The following is an 18,622-nucleotide window of genomic DNA, read 5'->3' on the forward strand; positions in this document are numbered from 1 at the left end:
CTGCACTGAGCGCAGCAGCAGATAAGACCTGTTGTGGTGTATTTTTCTGGAGGGTGCAAGCAGAGGGTAGGGAGACTAGAGAGTGCGTTTTTGGTTCAGCCTTTAAGAAATGCATATCACCTGCACAGGTGAATTTTACTGCTGCAGTAGAATGTTCTGTTATACTGGAAGACCAGAGCTGTCACTGATGCTTTTTATTTCTGAGCTGCAGATTTTTATTCTCCTCCTGCTATCTTCGGCATAGGCCATAAAAAGTGCTGCAGGGGAAGACCTTGGATTTGGTTATGTGTTTTGTAGAATGGGCACCATGGGCACCAAACTTATTCTCCAGGGACCAGATCTGACAATCTATCACCTGGTGCATACTCCACTTGGCAAAAGTTATTAAAACAGATACAGCTATGGCAAAGGCATTGCTATTTCTGTGTGGACTTCATTTACACAGTCTGTTGCTGTTTTTGAATGGAAAACAGTACAAAGGTAGATCAGTGGAGGAGGCCTGATGTGGAAGGTAAGGCTGTTTCATTCAGACGAATTGCTTTATGAATAGGGTTATACCACTGCACTGCCAGATCTCGGTGTCTGCTGAATGATGTAATCTACTGTGCGGATTTATCAGTTCCAGGGTGTGCTATTCTGTCCACAAATTCTGCTGCAAAAAGTCAGAGAAAGTCTGAAAGTCTGTGTTCCATATCCTTCCAATGGGAAACCATTGGAAAATAGGCTTGATATCCTCATGATGGCTTCTGTTGCTGGGAGATACTCAAACATATCAAGTGATTATCTTCGTATCTTAGAATTTAAATTGAGGGGGGGAGTTGGGGTATTATAAGTAATCCTGGATTATTTTTTTTTTTAATTCAACAGTTGTCCAATAAAAAAATACATTAAGAGTTTAAGTAGCTTTTATTGGAACCAAATGTGTCTGTATGTGTGTAAATACATATGCACAGAATAGACAAAAAAGATGGCTTTCCAACATTCAAGAACATTTCTGAATTTTCCAAAATTGATGATATAAATAGCTATTACATTACATTACTGAAGTATCTCGGTTCTGTGGCAGCCAGATTTTTCGTACTCATGAATTCTCTTTGTGCTGTTCCTTATTTCGGACAGATGGACTTGGGACTGCAACATTTGCTGTAACAAATGGAAAGAGATGGGTATCGATAAAGCGTGATCTCATTTACTCAGGGTGTTTCTAGAGAAGATAATACATTTTGTACTCTGTTCTGGTGATGAATGGTGATGCTCTGGATACTTTCTGATGAGACTAGAAATAACTCAGAAGTTTTATCTCTGTCTTCTTACAGTGTATTCTGACATAACTCAGTTTTAAAAGGTAAGAAATCCTACTGCAAGCAAAAACTGTTGCTTGTTTGATTTTATTTTGATCACACAGAGAGAAAGTTATATGCTGACATGGAAAGACAGTGAGACAGGATCTTTTAGAGGTCTACCCGATTTCCTGTTGCATTTGTAAATTTATTGTTTTTCATGGTAAAGTTAGCACTGGGGTATTTTCTAGGTAAAGAACAACAGTTATTCTTTCTTGATAACTTTTAGTTGTCTGGTGTTCACTTCAAGCATAGCAACAGCAGAATATAAATGGCAAAGCACCACACATATTGTCAGCATGCAGCTAGGAATACATACTAATTATTAGTTCAGATGTATAGAATGGGCTATACATATTTCTCTAACAGAAATTTGTAGTACTTCCTTGGCAACTGATTGTTTTAGTTACGTCCTTATAGGCCATATGAAGAAAACTGGAATGTTAAAGTAAATTTTTTACTGTGTATCTCTATGGAGCCAAAGCAAAATATGTTCCTTGAAATCACATCCTTGAAATTATTGTGTATGGGTTTTCAGCACTTGCTACGGTTAGGCAGCAGTTTCAGTGTAAGAAAACTATCACACAGAAATATCTCAAAGTAATTTACTAGCCATCATGGGTCTGATTTTATTGCTTATCATAACACTATGCTGCAGCTGCTCAAGAGAAGAATGTACTCAATTTTCCTCTGTGAAGGTATCTGCAAAACTCTTTTGTAGCTGTTCTGTGCGTGAAGAAACTGATTAGTCCAGGCTCCTTGTATCCAAAATCAGGTGCAAATGTTTTGCTGCTGTTCAGAGTTTCTTATTGCTCTGTGGATAAAAGTGCTTATGTCTAGATTGCTATCATAAGAATGGAAGAAGCTTTTGAGCTCTCTGCTCTCACAGGCTAGGTATATCCTAAAGAGTGCCTCTGAATGCCTGGTTCTTGGACATGCTCTGGCTGAACACCAGCAATGTTGTGTTAACAACACAATGCTGATAACGCAACAATGTTTTAGTTGTTGCTAAGTAATGTTTACTCTGATCAAGGACTTTCTCAGTTTCATGCTCTGCCAGAGAGGAGGGGAATCTGGGAGGAAGCAGAGACAGGACATCTGACCCAAACTAGCCAAAGAGGTATTCCATACCACAGCACGTCATGCCCAGTATATAAACTGGGAGAGTTACCCAGAAGGCCCAGATCACTGCTCGGGTCAGGCTGGGTATCAGTTGACACGTGGTGAGCAATTGTATTCTCCCCCCTTATTATTTCCCTTATCATTTTTATTATTGGTGGTAGCGGTAGTGGTTTTCTATTATACCTTAGTTACTGGACTGTTCTTATCTCAACGCGTGGGAGTTACATTCTTTTGATTCTCCTCCCCATCCCTCCAGAAGTGGGTGGAGGAAGAAGTGGGGGAGTGAGCGAGTGGCTGCATGGTTCTGAGTTACCGGCTGGGCTTAAACCACGACAAAGTAGTACTTCTACCTGAATTTCTCAGTGAGTGGGCTCTGACCCACTCAAATTCTGCATCCAGAATTACAAATTTACTTCTTGTTTCTTTGCTGTTCACATCACAGCACCTCATATTTTTCAAAACTCTAATGAAGAACTTACTTATCTTCATACCCTGAAATGAAGGGGGCAACATTGGCTCTGCTTCATTTGCAAGGAACTGAATAGCGAAAACCCACATTCATTGAAGAGTCTAGACTTTATTATAGCTTGATTGTTCAGATCATGATTCCAGCCAATGTCAAGTGCACCCAGGAGCATGCAACAATTCTGTGTACCCTTGAGGATTCTGAAAAAAAAAAAAAAAGAACTCAGAATTACAGTTTGAATACATTCAGATTAAGATATGTATTTAAAGCCCTGCAGCTATTCCTGGGTGATTCTACTGCAGGAAAAAAGTCATTACTAGCTGGTGAATGCTGCAATGATTTGGATTTGCTAGAGAGGAAATCTGTCAGTGACTGGTCATTACAGACTCTCTTCTTCAAGGTGGCATTCAACTGATTTAACCCTGAAAACAGGTAGGCTGGCTACTGAAAGTGAGAGAACTGGCAGGAATGTGATCTCTGTAATTGCTCAGAACAAGAGAGAGAGGAAAGATGACTTTATGGAGCAGTGGCCTACTGCAGGATTTTCAGGAAAAGTCGTGTTCGTCACGTGACCACACGTATCAGCCAGCACCAGGAACTGGTGTATGCTCAGTATATGCTAAACTTTACTGTCAGTTTTAACAGGTTCCTGTATGGTATGTATGAACTGAGACTTCTTGAAAGGCTCATGACTTGGTTAACCAAGAGCTGATTTTCATATGAAAGGTGAAAATCTCCATTGCTTGATTTTATGGCTCTGTTAGTTTCTCAGAGAGAATAAATAAGCTTAATGACCAGAAAGTTCACGTGAAAAATTAATTTTTCCTCATATAACTCTCAGAATAGGCTGAACTATTTCTTTTGAAGCTTTCCAGCTTATTTCAGTCTGAGCCAGATACTCATCATGAAAAATGTAAAGATTAAGATATATAAAGAAGCAAGATAAAGCTGCTGGAAAACAGACAGCAAAATGCAGAAAAATTTGTGAAGTGCAACATTATTTTTATAGCTTTCTCTTTCTGGAGAAGAGTACTTGAGCACATTTACTTTGATAGAATTTCCTGGGTTTATTGCCTTGTTTACATGAATATTTTCTATGAACGGTGATGCAGAAACACCGCATTCATTAATGATACATGCAGTTAGTTTCTTGGCAAAACGTTTCTGAAAGAACCCAATGCTAGCAGTTAACTTCATCCTAAGAAAATCCTTATGCCAAGGAGAAAAAGGTATCACAGCCAGAAACAGTAGCTCTTGTTGTGTTAACCTCTGGTTGTGCTAATTGTGACTGGTTGGCCTCTCCACTATTAAAGAAAACATGTCTCCAAACTGAGCATTAGCCTGAATGCCACCCACTGTAAAACAGGAGCCAAACCCAATGAAGATATTTAGATTGTGTGCCAATAAAATAGCAGCACAAAAACTGCCCTAGCTTCAGTTCTTGAAGCTTGGATTTATGGTTATAATCTAAACTAACTTTATTAGCTTTGACAAGAGTGTATCAATGTAAGAAAGCATCACAATGAATGTGCTATCTGCTCAGGTATCTAATGACAACATAACCTGCAAATTTACTTTATAAGTAAAGGTCTAGCTAAGTTATATACATAACCCAACCCAAAAGTCTAGTCTTGCTTTCTGGAATAATGGGGACACAATAGTTTTTCTGTTTATAGTTTTCCATACCTAGATTATTTACTATATGAGCCACAAAATTATTTCACATTAAATAGGTATTGTTGTGCCTATATTTCTGCCTCAGGTGAATTTATGTCTATGAATTCTCAACATTTCTCATGAAGAATGACTGTGTCACCTTCACTGAAAAGCTGTACTTAAGTTCTTTTCACATAGGGATGTGAAGACCCGTCCCTCAGGTGTAAGGGTCATCCTTTTTCAAAAGTAGAACCTTGAAATGGTGTTGCCACCTGACATGTAAAGGGTCTTTCATATGTGTTTGTTCACGGTTGTTAAAGCTATTGGAAAATAGAAACTATCCCTGAAGTAAGAACTGGCCAAGAATGTTTTGGTTGTTTTCTCTCATACTGCTTGAAAATCACTGAAAGCCATTTCCTAAAACACAATTCCCTGTGAAGAACTGTATTTACAATAAGACAAAGAGAAGGATTAAATACTACATGAATTTCTGTGCCTGTCACCATGGAGTATAAATTTCTAGGATTAGCCAAATAAATTAGACATTGTAATAAAGGGGACTTCCAAACTATATCAGATCCTGCTGTTTATAATGTCTTTTTTCTGATTACTTATCCAGTTCAGGTTTCAAGTGTTCTATGACTTTTCTTGAAAAGCTCTTCCTGGTTCAAATTTTTATATTTATTGACTTTGAAGCTTACGTAAGTGTCTCCAGTATTTGCCCAACGAATTGTGCTAGAACTGTTCCTAGGTAGAGTTTTAGTTTGTAGGAGATCTTGCCTGTTTGATATTCTGATTCTTCTCCCACTCAAGTTCTGTGAAAACCCTGCAATTAATGCCAGGAAGAATAGGATCTAGTGATAAAAGAGGATGTTGGGGGAGTCACTAAAAAAAAATTACTTCTACAGCACTTTGTCAGAGAAATAGATCTACCTCAATTTGTGGCCTCCAGCTTTTTTGAGCTCATCAAAGGGTCTCATATGCACATCAGAACATTCTCTGCATCACTCCTGAAAGATGAGTCCTTGAGCTTTACTCATGAATTGTGAATAAAGCTGGAGAAAATAGGATTAATTAGTAAGTGTCAGGGGTAAATCAACATCTGAAGGGGAGATTGTGATAGACAGTGTGAAACGAAACTAGAGAACTTCCATTCTGGTGAAATTCCTTAAGGATTTGACTTAGGTCAAATTGTGTTTAATGCTTTTATTAATGTCCAGGTAAATGTGGAAGTGCTAATGATAGTTGCATATGACATCACATTCAGAAAAATAATTTAATGTAGTAGATGTAAGAATATCATATAGAAAGAACTTGATAATCTTGACAACTGGAGATGAAGGCAGATGAGAAAGAATAACATTATTCATTAGAGGATAAAGCTGTGAAATTTCCTCTGTTTTCGATAGCTTATGAGATAGAAGCAGCAGAGGAAAAGAAAGAACTGGATATATTAGCTGACTACAAGATGTATTGAAAAATAAGATTGAGAAAAAGTCTCATGTTCAAAACTAATATCTCTTGAAATGCTAGATTTTCTCAGCTGGAATAAAACCAAAGCCAGAACACACGCCATCTTCTTTCTCCAGCTGTTTTGCTTGCAGAGGCAATGACCCCAATCCTGTTCCCAGCTGATAATCACTTTCTCCTTCACATCATGATGTGTCTTCTACCTCATTTTAGTCAAAGAAGTGAACCAGGTTGTCTTAAAGTGTTTCAGCTGAAGATGAAAATAAGCTATCTCAGACTATTTTGCCAAAACCAAAAGAAAATAATCACAGCATCTTACCTGGCACAATCTAAGCAAGAAATAATCTATCAGGGTATCCCTGACAAAAAAAAAAAAACAACAATGCATAAAATAGAATAGTAACCTCTGATTACCAGAAGAAACTTTTAATGCTTACCATAAAAATGGTAAACTCTGCACCGGATGTGATTAGAGGTGGAAGATAAAGTGTAACCATAGCCAACAAGTACAATGTACAAAATCACAGTTGCCTTTGCATTCAAGGGTTACTTCTGAGAAACTGTGGAGCTAGATAAGATGTTGGAAAACCTGAAGAAGAATAAATTTTGTGGCTAGCCATAGAAAAGAGAGAAGTCATCAAACTATAGAAGTTCCATCTTAATTTCAATTCCTGGAAAGATTTTTTACCAAATAATCAAACCTATTTCTAAATACCTAGAAGATAAAAGGAGATAAATAACAGGCAGCACTGATTTTTCATAAGTAAATCATGTCAAACCTGCTTAATTTCCTTCCGTGATAAAAATGCAGGAACTGTGAAGAGGAGAAAACCAGTAGATGTCGTATATTGACTTTTGTAGGGCACTTGAAATTGTTGCTTGCAATATTCGCACAAGCAAACTCTGGAACTCTCGTTCAGATGAAAACTACAAGGTGGGTGTCAGACAGCTTTGCTAACAGTACCCATGGAGTCCTTGGCAATATTTCACTGTCAAAAAAGAAGGAAGGGTCAGATGGAAATATACAGGGTTCTGTCATGGGTCTAGTTCTGTTCAATGTTTTTATTAACAAATTGAACTGAAATTGAATTGAAATGGAAAATATGTTTATTAAATTTGCAGATGTCATGAGACTGAGAGACATCACAAGGATGGAGGCAGGAATAAAGTTCAAAATGATCTGGACAAATTGAAGAAATGGCCTAAAAATTGAATGAAATACAAGGTACAGCACTTAGGCAGAAATAATCTGTAATATGAAACCAGTAAGGGAACAGCAGGCTCACAAACATGTTTCAAAAGAGAGGTGTGGGAGTTACAGGGGAAAATGAGGCAAAGATTTAATACCAATACTTTTATGTTACACTGAGGAAAATTGTGTAGCAGTTGGAGAAATTATAGTGGAAAACAAAGAGAATGATCAGGAGCATAGAAAAAATTTTCTAAGAAACAAGACTGGGAGAAATGGGATTATTTACTTAAACTGCAGCAAAGATATAGAAGGAAAGTGGTTACAGCCTGCAAGTATTTTAAGTAATGTTGAAATGTTGAGAACGAGGAGAGCAGGACAGACTGTGGTTTTAGATGCAGCAAAAAAGACTGACTTAAACACAGAGGGGGAAAACATCTAATGATCAGCAGATTGAAGCACAAGAATCCTTTACCCAGGAAGGCTGTAGAGTTCCGCTCGCATCTTAAGCATAGACCATCTGCTAGGAATAGTACATATAGGTGACCTTGCTTTGAGGAGAGTCTTGACATTCCCTCTAAATCTAATTTTTGTGTGATACTATGATGGTATATCACAATAAAGAAATATTCTCAGAGTTTTTATATCATAAGAACATTTCTTTATGAAAACTTGAAGTCCTTCAGTAAAACTCAGTATGTACTTTGATATCTGGAAACATGTCATTACAGAAATAAGTGCGGGCACAAGGAATTCTTGGAATTAATGTATTAATACTACTATAATCTGAAACAGCATAATGTCAACATGGAGGCGTAAATTAGTGAAACGAAGCTGAAGGAGCTAATTGTATCTAAATATAGTAGACAAGAATTTCTTTTTCAACCTTGAGAGATTCTCATGGGTTAAACTTAATGACACTGTCTAAAATTTTTGAAACAGTAATTAGACAATAACTGCACAACAAAGACTACAGAAAATACTGGGAAAAAAAGCATTCAACTTCCCCCAAAGGTTAACTATATCATGAAAGCAGTTTTGCTTAGAGAAACTTTATTAACTTTCAAACCTTTCTTAATGTCAGACTTGATCTACTCTAAGAGCCTCCTGTTAAGTAATAATGATCTGATTAAAGCTCAAAGGTAGGTTGTCAGGGTTTTGTTTTTTTTCATTTATGATATAAATGCATTAACTGCCTGAAATGCCATGGATTTACAGCAAGCTATGACCAAGCAGTGCAAGATACGTGGCTCATAATGTAGGAAAAATGTCATGAAGAAGGCAGCATATTATAAAATAGTGAGGATAGGTGGTAGTTTACTCTGTGGCAATTTTTTCTCCTTAGCAACTATTCTTGATGTGGGTTTGAATCTAAGGAAGGCCAAATGAAAATACAATTAATTAACAATTAAACTTTGATAACATTATTAATAGCTTGAGATTTTTGCATATCTTGGTTTTAGCCTCTTCAGTATTAAGAAAGATTAAAAAATTGTATACATCTATTCTATTTCCTTGAAATTATTTAATCTACTTTTACTCAGCCTTTGAAATTAGAAAAGGGGATTCTACTGGTAACACAATACTTTTTTTTTTTAACTGGATTGGAATCTGTACTTTGCTTATTGCTACAGGAATAAATCTATCTCTCAATATAAATCCTTAGTACTACATCAGCTAATTTCAACATTGCAGTCTGGGCATATGCTATTTAACAAAAGCATTTTTCTTTTGTTCAAATTTTAGAAATTTTTGTTGGAATCTCTACCTTTGAACTAGCATATCTGTGTATTTTTTTAGTTTTGTGCATCAGCTGAATGATTTCCAGAACCTGAAATAAAGCATATTTGATCAGGGGAAAATTTAACTAATGATGATCACCAGCTTCTCTGATCCTAAAATATGTACTGGGCTGTAGTGCAAAGAAAATGAAATCTGCCTCAATCCCACCAAAATTTTCTGGAAAAGTTGTTGTAATGAAGAAATATTTTTGTCTTGTAGGGTCAACGCACTTGATATTTCTTTGTTTTACAACACTGAGTGTTGAAACTATCACAAGAGTGAAATATTTTGCCTTAGAGATTACAATAGTCACAGAATCATAGAATAGTTGACATTGGAAGGGACCTCTGGAGGTCATCACGCCCAATCCCCCTGCTCGAGCTAGGCCACCTAAAGCAGGTTGCCCAGGACTGTGTCCAAATTGCTACTAAATATCTCCAAGGGTGGAGATGCCACAACCTCCTGAAAACCTATGCCAGTCCTCAGTCACCCTCACAGTAAAAGGGTGTTTCCTGATGTTCAGGGAGTCTCCTGTGTTTCATTTTGTGCCCATTACACCTTGTCCTGTCACTGGGCACCACTGAAAAGAGTCCAGATTCATCCTCTTTGCACCCTCTCTTCAGATATTTCTTCACCCTGAGCCTTCTCTTCTCTGAGCTGAACAGTCCCAACTCTCTCAGCCGTTCCTCATATGAGGGATGCTCCAATTCCTTAATCATTTTTGTAACCTTTTGATGGGCTCCCTCCATCTCTCTCTCATACTGAGATACCCAGAACTGGACACAGTACTCAGGTGTAGCCTCATCACTGCTGAGTAAAAGAGAAGGATCACCTCCCTCAACCAACTAGTAACACTACCCTTCATGCCGGCCAGGATACCATTCACCCCCTTTGCTACCAGGCCCACTGCTAGCTCATGCTAAACTTTGTGTTCACCAGGACTCTAGGGTCCCTTTCCATCAAGCTTCATATTTAGCCCGTATTAGTCACCATCTCTATGAGAAGCTAAAGAGAGAAACTATGAGAGAAGGGATGAAAGAGTGTTGAAAGCCTTACTAAAGTCAAGGTTCACAATATCCACTTTTCTCCCATTGTCTACCAAGCCAGTCGGTTCATTGTAGAAGGTTATCAGGTTGGTCAAACATGACTTTGCCTTGTTGAAGGCATGCTGACTGTTCCTGACACCTTGTTGTCTTTTGTGTGCCTGGAAATTTTTCCCAGAATTAGCTGCTCCTTCAGTTTCCCAGAGATCAACATGAGGCTGTCTGGCCTGTAGTTCCCTGGGTCCTTCTTCTTCTCTTCCTCGAATACAGGAGAGACATTTTCTTTCCTCCAGTCCTCAGGCACCTCTCTCAGTCACCATGATCATCTAAATGTAGTCAAGTGTCCTCTCAATGACATCAGCAAGCTCCCTCAGCACTTGTGGATGCCTCCCATCAGAGCCTGTGGATTTATGTGTGCCCAGTTTGCTTAAATATTCCCTGACCTGATACTCCTCTACAAATGGTAAGTCTTCATTGCTCTGGAATTTTCACACTGATCTCTGGGATCTAGGATTTGTGGATGCCAGTCTTGCTAGTAAAAATGAAAGAAATTATTTACTGTTCATAATGCTGGTATTATTTAAATTGTGGTTGAGACAGTGAGGGTGGTTTTTACTGTCTTGTAAGAAACATATTCATTTTTCTCATTTTTCTCACTCCAGCATCACAAATACTAGCTCTGGATTTTATCTGAGAAGTTGACAGTACCTGTAACAGACATCTGTTATGGTAGACATCAAGACGACTGTCCCAAAGGCATTCTGTTGTCTGAAATGTATCCAGGAAAATGTTAAAAATTATCTTGGTGAACAAGAAATTCCATGTTCTCTGGAATGTGAAATTATGCATTTGCCATTTCCTTCAGAAAATTTGGATGGCTTTCTGCTCTGTTTGCATGTTTCAATTTTTTTTTTTTTTTCCCCTCTAAGCAGAGGGATTGTTAGCTTGTCCGAGGATGCAGAAGATAATATTTATTTCTTGGTTCAGAAACACAGGCCAGTCCTGCTGGAGATTAAAAACTGCTTCTCTCATTTAGAATTTTAAAGTTTTTTTGTCATGTCCTCTCCCAGCATCATTCAATCACCAAATATTCATTCCTGCCCTTGAAATTCTTTCACTTCCATGGTCCACCCATAAGAGTGAAAGAGCACTATAACAGTAAGTAAACAATTTGCTTCATTTTAGAAGAGAGGCAATTCTCTGCTGGGCATGAATGGTTGTTTTCTCCTTTGGTGAAATACATCTCACATAGCTTTAGATACCTATGAAGTAGACATCTGAACCTGAGTCAGCTGGTCAGATTCACCTTGTAATTGATATAGAAATATAGCATGCAGAAAATACAGGATTTTTATTTTTTTTAATATATGTAGGGGTGAGACAGTAAAAGTACTTTCCTATCTCTTGTAACTAAAAGGATTCAATATCTGAAGAATGCAGTGTCTGTGGAAGAGACCCTTTCTCAAGGAAGCTGACCCAGTCTTTCAAGCTGCATGTCTAAGGCAGCAGGGAAAAGCCTGTATCCTGGTGCCCAAACACCAAGGACCAGCTCCCTCATGTGCTCTGTGAATTGCTGGACTTATGATTACTCATGGCAATTAGACATAATGAAGGAGAATAATCTTGTATTCTTGACATGACTCAGATTCTGCCCCTTATTTATTTGTTTGTTTGCTGGTTTTGCTCAAAAGCAGTCATTGCTAATGGCTAAAATGCGACATAGGTATTCTTACACCAACACTTGTTGAATTTTGATGGGGAGTCCCAGACCGATATGACTGAAAAAATGCTATTTAGCTATTCGTTTTTTCAGGGTAAAATCTGGGAGAAAAGATTGAACTACTGACCGGTACTCAAGTAGCAAGTGATGAAACAATTTTGGGGGCTTCTTGATTTTTAACATGCAAAGTCCCACAATCAAAATATTAATCTTTTATCTTTAAAGTTACTTTGCAATGTGGATTTGCACTACTTAAGCAGTAAACTGTGTGTTTGTAATTGGGCAACCATTTTTTGTTAAATGAAGAAAAATAGGTTGACTTATGAGCCATGCTACTTACCAGGTCTAAAATTCCCCAAAGTCTCCTGTTCTACATACTTTACAGAACGAGAGGGAATAAAATAATAGAACTCCATTTATCCTTGACCAATATCAGCCACTTTTTTATTTCAAGTTTTATGTTCTAATATTCAAAATAGTAAAACATTCTTTATATTTATGAAAAGTAACATTTTTCTGGATTAAGAAGATCTGAGATTCCTTTATAACTTCCTCTTCCCCCATCTTTTACCATTTACTTAAACATGTGCTCAGATATAGATGCTTTAAATAGAAATTATTAATCTAGAATCGTACACTTGTGGCTATCAAAGTTCAAGGCACAGTTATAAGGTTTTATTCCTTTTAGTGGGCACAAGGTTGAAGTGGTTTAATTTACAGAAAGACGGTTGATACAGGCTCTCTAAGTAATGCTTCTAAGAGATGTAAATTAATTATGGTTCCAAATAAGAAGGAACTAGTATACCAGATAAATAATTATTCTTTACTACAGTGTTAGCAAAAACATTAACAAAGAAATAAAAAAATATACTAGAAAAAAACCCAAATGCACATTGCCTTGCAGCAGAGTATCTGTCTCTTCTGTCATGGTCTTATGCAATTATACATTTTCTTCTTAGTTAACAATAATAATGAGAAAGCATCTATTTTTTGTACATCTGGGCTGTGCATTGAAAACCATACAGTTTCTTCTGTAATTAGTAAATAAAGAAAAAGAATAATTTTAATTGACCTTTCTTTATAAGCGAATTGTAAAGAATGTTTTGTTTTTCATGAGTACTCCAAATATCATACCACATATCATAAAATGGATAAGATTCAATAAGGCTTATAAGTTGTTATGCATCTTTAATTTTATCTTTTATGGAAAAAGAAAAAAAATCTTTCAGTTCAGTGCCATATATTGAAGAGAAAATGTCTTCATTACTCTTGAAAAAGGATTCTGGGGAGCTTTTTAAAGTTTTCATTTGAAGAAAAATACAGGTATATTTCCCTTTTGTTCTTCTAGTTTTAGATACATTCATGGATAATGCTTCTAATTAACCATGTACACAGACATGTTCTCCTGTCCACTTCTTTCATCATTTAGCAACTTATTTTTATTGCTTTGTATGGCTTACAATGAAAATCTATATGCAGGTAAGCTTAAATGAATTTGCAAGGATTTTATTGTAATACGTGATTTTTTCATTCAATGGTTTTCTTACAGTCACTAAATCAAATTTTATTGCTTTTCCTGTGCAAGACTGGTTCACAATAAAGCAAACATGGAATCCAGGAACTGTATTAACATTGTCTTTAATTAATTTTGTCATAACTGTTATCATTACCTGTATTTGCTCATACAGCACAATCTCTTTGACGTTAATTGGATACATATGCAGAACCCTGTGTAACATGTGAGTAAATGTGTTAATAAAAGGATAAAACTAAGACCCCCATCAAAACCAAAATGCTGCACAAAGATGAATGGCAGGTGCAAGACAACACCTGATATGATAACTGCTTTGGTTATAGAAAATTTGATTCAGTTTCCTGAAAGGATAGGCAACTTCTAATATTGTTTTTATTTCTAATTTTGTTTTATTAGTGATGAAAGCAACATTTTAAACACAGGAGAAATTATAGTTACACCTTACAACAAGGCATAATAATTGTCAGATTGCAAATGTTCTGTGTCATAGCATAAATGAAACTATTTAGAATACATTGGCTGGTAAATAATTACCCTTCTTTGGCTTGTGTATGCAAAACAATATTAAACATACTAAGAAAAAATTATAATGAGTATTGCAAATAGATCAGGGAATCTGTAAACAGAAGAATCCTGTCAAGCTCATTAAGAATAAAATCCTCCTATCTAATGAAAAGTACAACTATAACATTCCATAATTGCAGAAATAAAACTGCATAAAAACCTTTTCAGCATTTTAATAAAATACTTTTTAAAAGCATTTCAGCTTTTAAAAAATCTCCTATTATCTGAAATGAGCAGATTATTGCCCTAGAATGCACAGCGAATTCAACTAGGTAAATATACTGAAATATCACAGAATTAATGCCCAACAGCTTGCAAGATAGACACACATACACTGAGCTGATAATCCTCAGTTGCCACTGAGAAACCTGTTTAACCTTTACCAACAAAACTACTTCTCAACTCTTTTGTTGTTTGTTTTTTTTTTTTTTGTTCAGTACAAGGGGTTTTTTGTTAACTTTACTATATAATGGCATTTTCACAGTAACACAAGTGATAACAATTTGTTTGAAAAATATCTTCAATCTTATCCAAAAAATTGTCACTGTTGTCTCTGGGATAAAAAACAGTCTATGGCAATATGTGCTCTAATCACAGGGCATGGTGTTTCAAGCACTCAGTGCCATTATGCTCAAAAGTACAAACAGGCTGTTTAATCAACTTGCTTTCTTTAGCATTTAGTAATTATGGTCTCAAAAGTCTGTCAATTGTCATTAAAATCCATCCAAATACGATTTGCAATAAAATAATGGTATTATGCTTGCTCCTATGGCTCCAGTGTACCTAACATACCGTGTTGCAGACAATACAAAAAAAGAAGGAACCTCTGAAGACATCTGGAAGCCACCATGGGAACCCAAGCTATACCTCATCTCTAGTACACTTCATACAGGACTCAGGCTGCCCATCCTTCTGTAGTTAGATGCCTGGTGGAGAAAATTCATCTCTTTTTTTCAGCACACAACGGTTAAATATCACAAAAATATTGCAAAAGCCTGTGTTCAGAGTCCTCATCTTGAAGAGGCTTGACCCCCTAACTACGCTAAAAATACAGGTTGTTTTGAGGGGTGACAGAGAGGAGAGTCCAGATGTCTCCTGCTGGAGCAAGCAGACAACTGGGAGTACAGGTCTCTCCTGCACAGAATGAAAAAGTCAGGCCTGGTTCAACTCCTGTCCTATGGCACATGTAAATATTTATGCGAGAATATAACTGGAAAAGAAAGAGAGACAGTCCTAGGAATGGAAATAAAAATCTGAGTTCTCATCCCCTTCCACTGAGCCGCCTACCTTTCCTTCTCTGACATTGTCCTAAGTAAGGTTCAGGTTTTGTTTTCCTTCCTGCATTTGCAACAATGAGAAAGCCCTCTAACTCAGCATTAGTAGTCTGGTGTGAAGATCAGCTCCAAAACTAATCTGTCAATGTCCGTACTATTAAAAAAAAAAAAAAAGAAAAAAAAAGAGTAAGTTAGCATTACTGTAAGGTAGTTACCTAGTTTGTGACTCTGATAATAGGGAGGACATCAGTTTGGGTCTTTATTGGTTGAAAGAATATTTAACATTTATTTGACCATGGGGCAGTACTCTGGGTTACTGTTAGGTGATCTTTTTTTATTGTCCTGTGGTTGCTACGCTGCGTTGTTTCTAGTGGTTTTGGTATATGAATCATTTATTTCCTTTTTGATTTAAACTTTGATGTCCAGAGTTACTCTGATAGTAGTAAGATGTTTTGAATACTTATGAATACTGAGTGAGATTGCCTTTGTTCAGAAGGTCAATACAAGGTCTGTTGCTCACGCCATCCCAACCACCACCTTAAATAACTATTATACCATGTCCATATACTGTGTTAATGAATAACTCTTTACAGCTCCATTGATTCAGAAGTTCAATTTGCTAGTTCTTTTGTTTCTATCTTTATCTTTGCTTTCAAAGAAGAGCCTCACATTTCCATGTAGCTTGAGAAATGGCATTCATAATATGAATGATTTTGGCTGATTTAGCAGTGTCACTAGAAACTGTTTGTATTCTTTTGTATCATTTTTCTTTTCCTCTGTCATGCTGTTGTGGCCATGGGACTATATCCACCAGCCTATGGTGGTGTTTTTTCAGTGTCTCTTAGGCTTAGTCTGTCAGAGCAGGGATTTCCCTGTTTTACTGTTTCCAATATAGAAAAGATCTCCCAAACATTGGTGGACAATACTGTCCAACAACATGCATTACAGTGCATGTTTTTACAACATAGTTCTGATGACAAAAAGTAATTTCTGAAGTTATCATAGATATTGCAGCAAAACTTTGCAATACAAAACTGCTTTTGGCTTGAAGGTACATAGGGTTGGAGACATACTGATCAAATTAGTGTCTCCATCATCTGCTTGCGTTATCCCAACTTTAAGCAAGTGTTCTGCATTGGGCTTTTTTCTTTGTTTTTGAATGACAATACTATTATTAATCGCATTTCACTATTTAAAATGTTAAGGACCCCACTCTACAGCTTGCTAATACTTCTTGTTCTTCTGTTGTTGTCATTCTAGGGTCATTCTGTTGGCTTCATTCACTCTGAAAAACTCTTGGACCAGAGTGTTCTTTCATGCATGTTCAACTGAGTATGAATAATTTTGGGCACATGTGAAATGTGTCACACACGTTCTTTCATTACAAATATTATGTTATCAGATTAAAAGGACTTTTTTACCCCTTTTCTGGATGTGCTTTTTTAGAGAGAGGTGCTAATATGATCCAAAATGATTTTAAAAGGAGAACATCCAGAAATGTTTTCAAGGGCAAGAAAGGGACACTGATGGAGAGAATAAAGAATTGTCACCAAATGACTTTAGCACAAAGAATGCTAGTGGTAAGAAGATTAAGCAGAGACTGAATCCTAATAGATGAATGCCTATTAAAATGTTAAAATTAAACCATATCAGCCTTTCCTCAGGGGGCTTAAATAAATAAAAAGACCACGTAACATAACATAATGTTTCATAACATCTGAAAAGTGAAAACAAGCTGCAATTTGAAATGATGGGTGATGGAGGCTAAAAATGAGGGCATTTTCCTGAGAATAATGGTGGAATATTTAGAACTTGAAAACAAAACTGAATTATTTTTCAGAATATATTATCTAGCTCAACCAGAAGTCATGTGCTTGGTCTGGGAATCTGTTGGTAAAAATAATGGCCTGTGCTATGCAGGGAGTCAGACTAAATGATTAAAATGGTCTTTTCTAACCTTAAAATCTATGAAACTGAATCTTCCATTGACAATTTCATTGTGATTTGAAGGCACTCGGCACACAGATGTATGAGGCATATTAAAATAATGAAAAAATGTCAGCGTGGCTCCCTAGAAGGTAAAGCAGATGATCAAAATGCTCCCTTTTGGCTTTAAGTGACACACTAGTGAAATTCAGAACATGGTTAATTTCTAAGGCAGCTATAAATCGGAGTAAATCTTGACTTTTCACTACAGAGACTGGATAGATTCCTGTTGCTACAGTTAAAAGCACTCCTATGGGCAGTCCTCCAGTGGAGCTGATTTTTAAAAATTTATTAGTTTTTCTAGTCAATTCTTACTGTCTTCATGTAATGACAAGGCAAACAATCATGAGGCTGGTTTTCTTCAATACTGATTTCTGTACGTTTCTGCTCATTTACCTTCTGTAAATGAGAAATGTTTAGATTTCATTAAGCTAGAGTCTAAAGATTCTAGTTGGTGACTTTGAAGATGTTCACTTTAGAGACGATGCAAAGTTTCTTTAATGTTTTCATTCCACAATTTCTATTTTATCTTTTCAATTTTAACTTAATTTTAAAGTATTTTTCCAAGTACAATCTCTCATTTTTGTTAATTACTAAAAAAATATCACCACTACATAAAAAATAAACTTTCAGGGGATTCATACATGCAGCATTTCTAATAAGGACATAAAGAATACAAATCTGAGCACATTTAATTTAACTCAACATATGATTCACTGCCTCTCTGTACCAGTGCAACACATCTGCAGCACTGAGGCTTCACAACGTCCACTGTCAGAAACCAGCTAAAGCTTGAAAGCTTGAAACTGCCTACTTGCAGTGAATACCTCGGTCATAAAGGATTGTGGTAGTGTGACCAAAATTGTGCGAAAGGCTAGTCCTCAAATCATAGTATCTCTATGCTTGATATAGACATTTATTTTGATCCTTCTTCCTATGCATCTTAGCTTCCAACTGCCTTTGAATTTCTGAGCATGACTGGCTGAATATCTTCACATTAGTATTATTCAAGGCTCATTTGAGCTATTGACCTTGTCCTTCTTCTAGTGAGCTACACAGTTATAACAATTAAAAAAAAAAAAAAAAAACAAAAAACTAATAGCAATCTTAACTAAACTTACTGCACAGGATTTCATCATTAGTTCTAAGTGAGATTGGGACAAACTGTTCTATTTTATTCTTGTAATCATTTGTGGAAATAAAACATTATTTTGGTAATAAATTTCATCGATGACACTATTAACAACAACTTCACCTGCAAAAAAACTCAGCTGTAAAACTTCACCCTTGGAAAATTAATTAGGTTCTCAGTAGAAGTGAAAACTTTAACAAGAAAGCATGTTATCTTTTCAACATCCTGAATCTATACTTTAAGTGAAAGCTAAATTTTACTTTTTGCAGTTTAGTGGAACCTCTATCATAGAATGTCCTCAGAATCTTCAAATATGTTGTTGCTTTTTGCATTGTTAAGGTAAG

The sequence above is a fragment of the Strigops habroptila genome, chromosome 3 (genome assembly GCF_004027225.2).
Source record: "Strigops habroptila isolate Jane chromosome 3, bStrHab1.2.pri, whole genome shotgun sequence".
In the NCBI taxonomy this organism is placed as follows: domain Eukaryota; kingdom Metazoa; phylum Chordata; class Aves; order Psittaciformes; family Psittacidae; genus Strigops; species Strigops habroptila.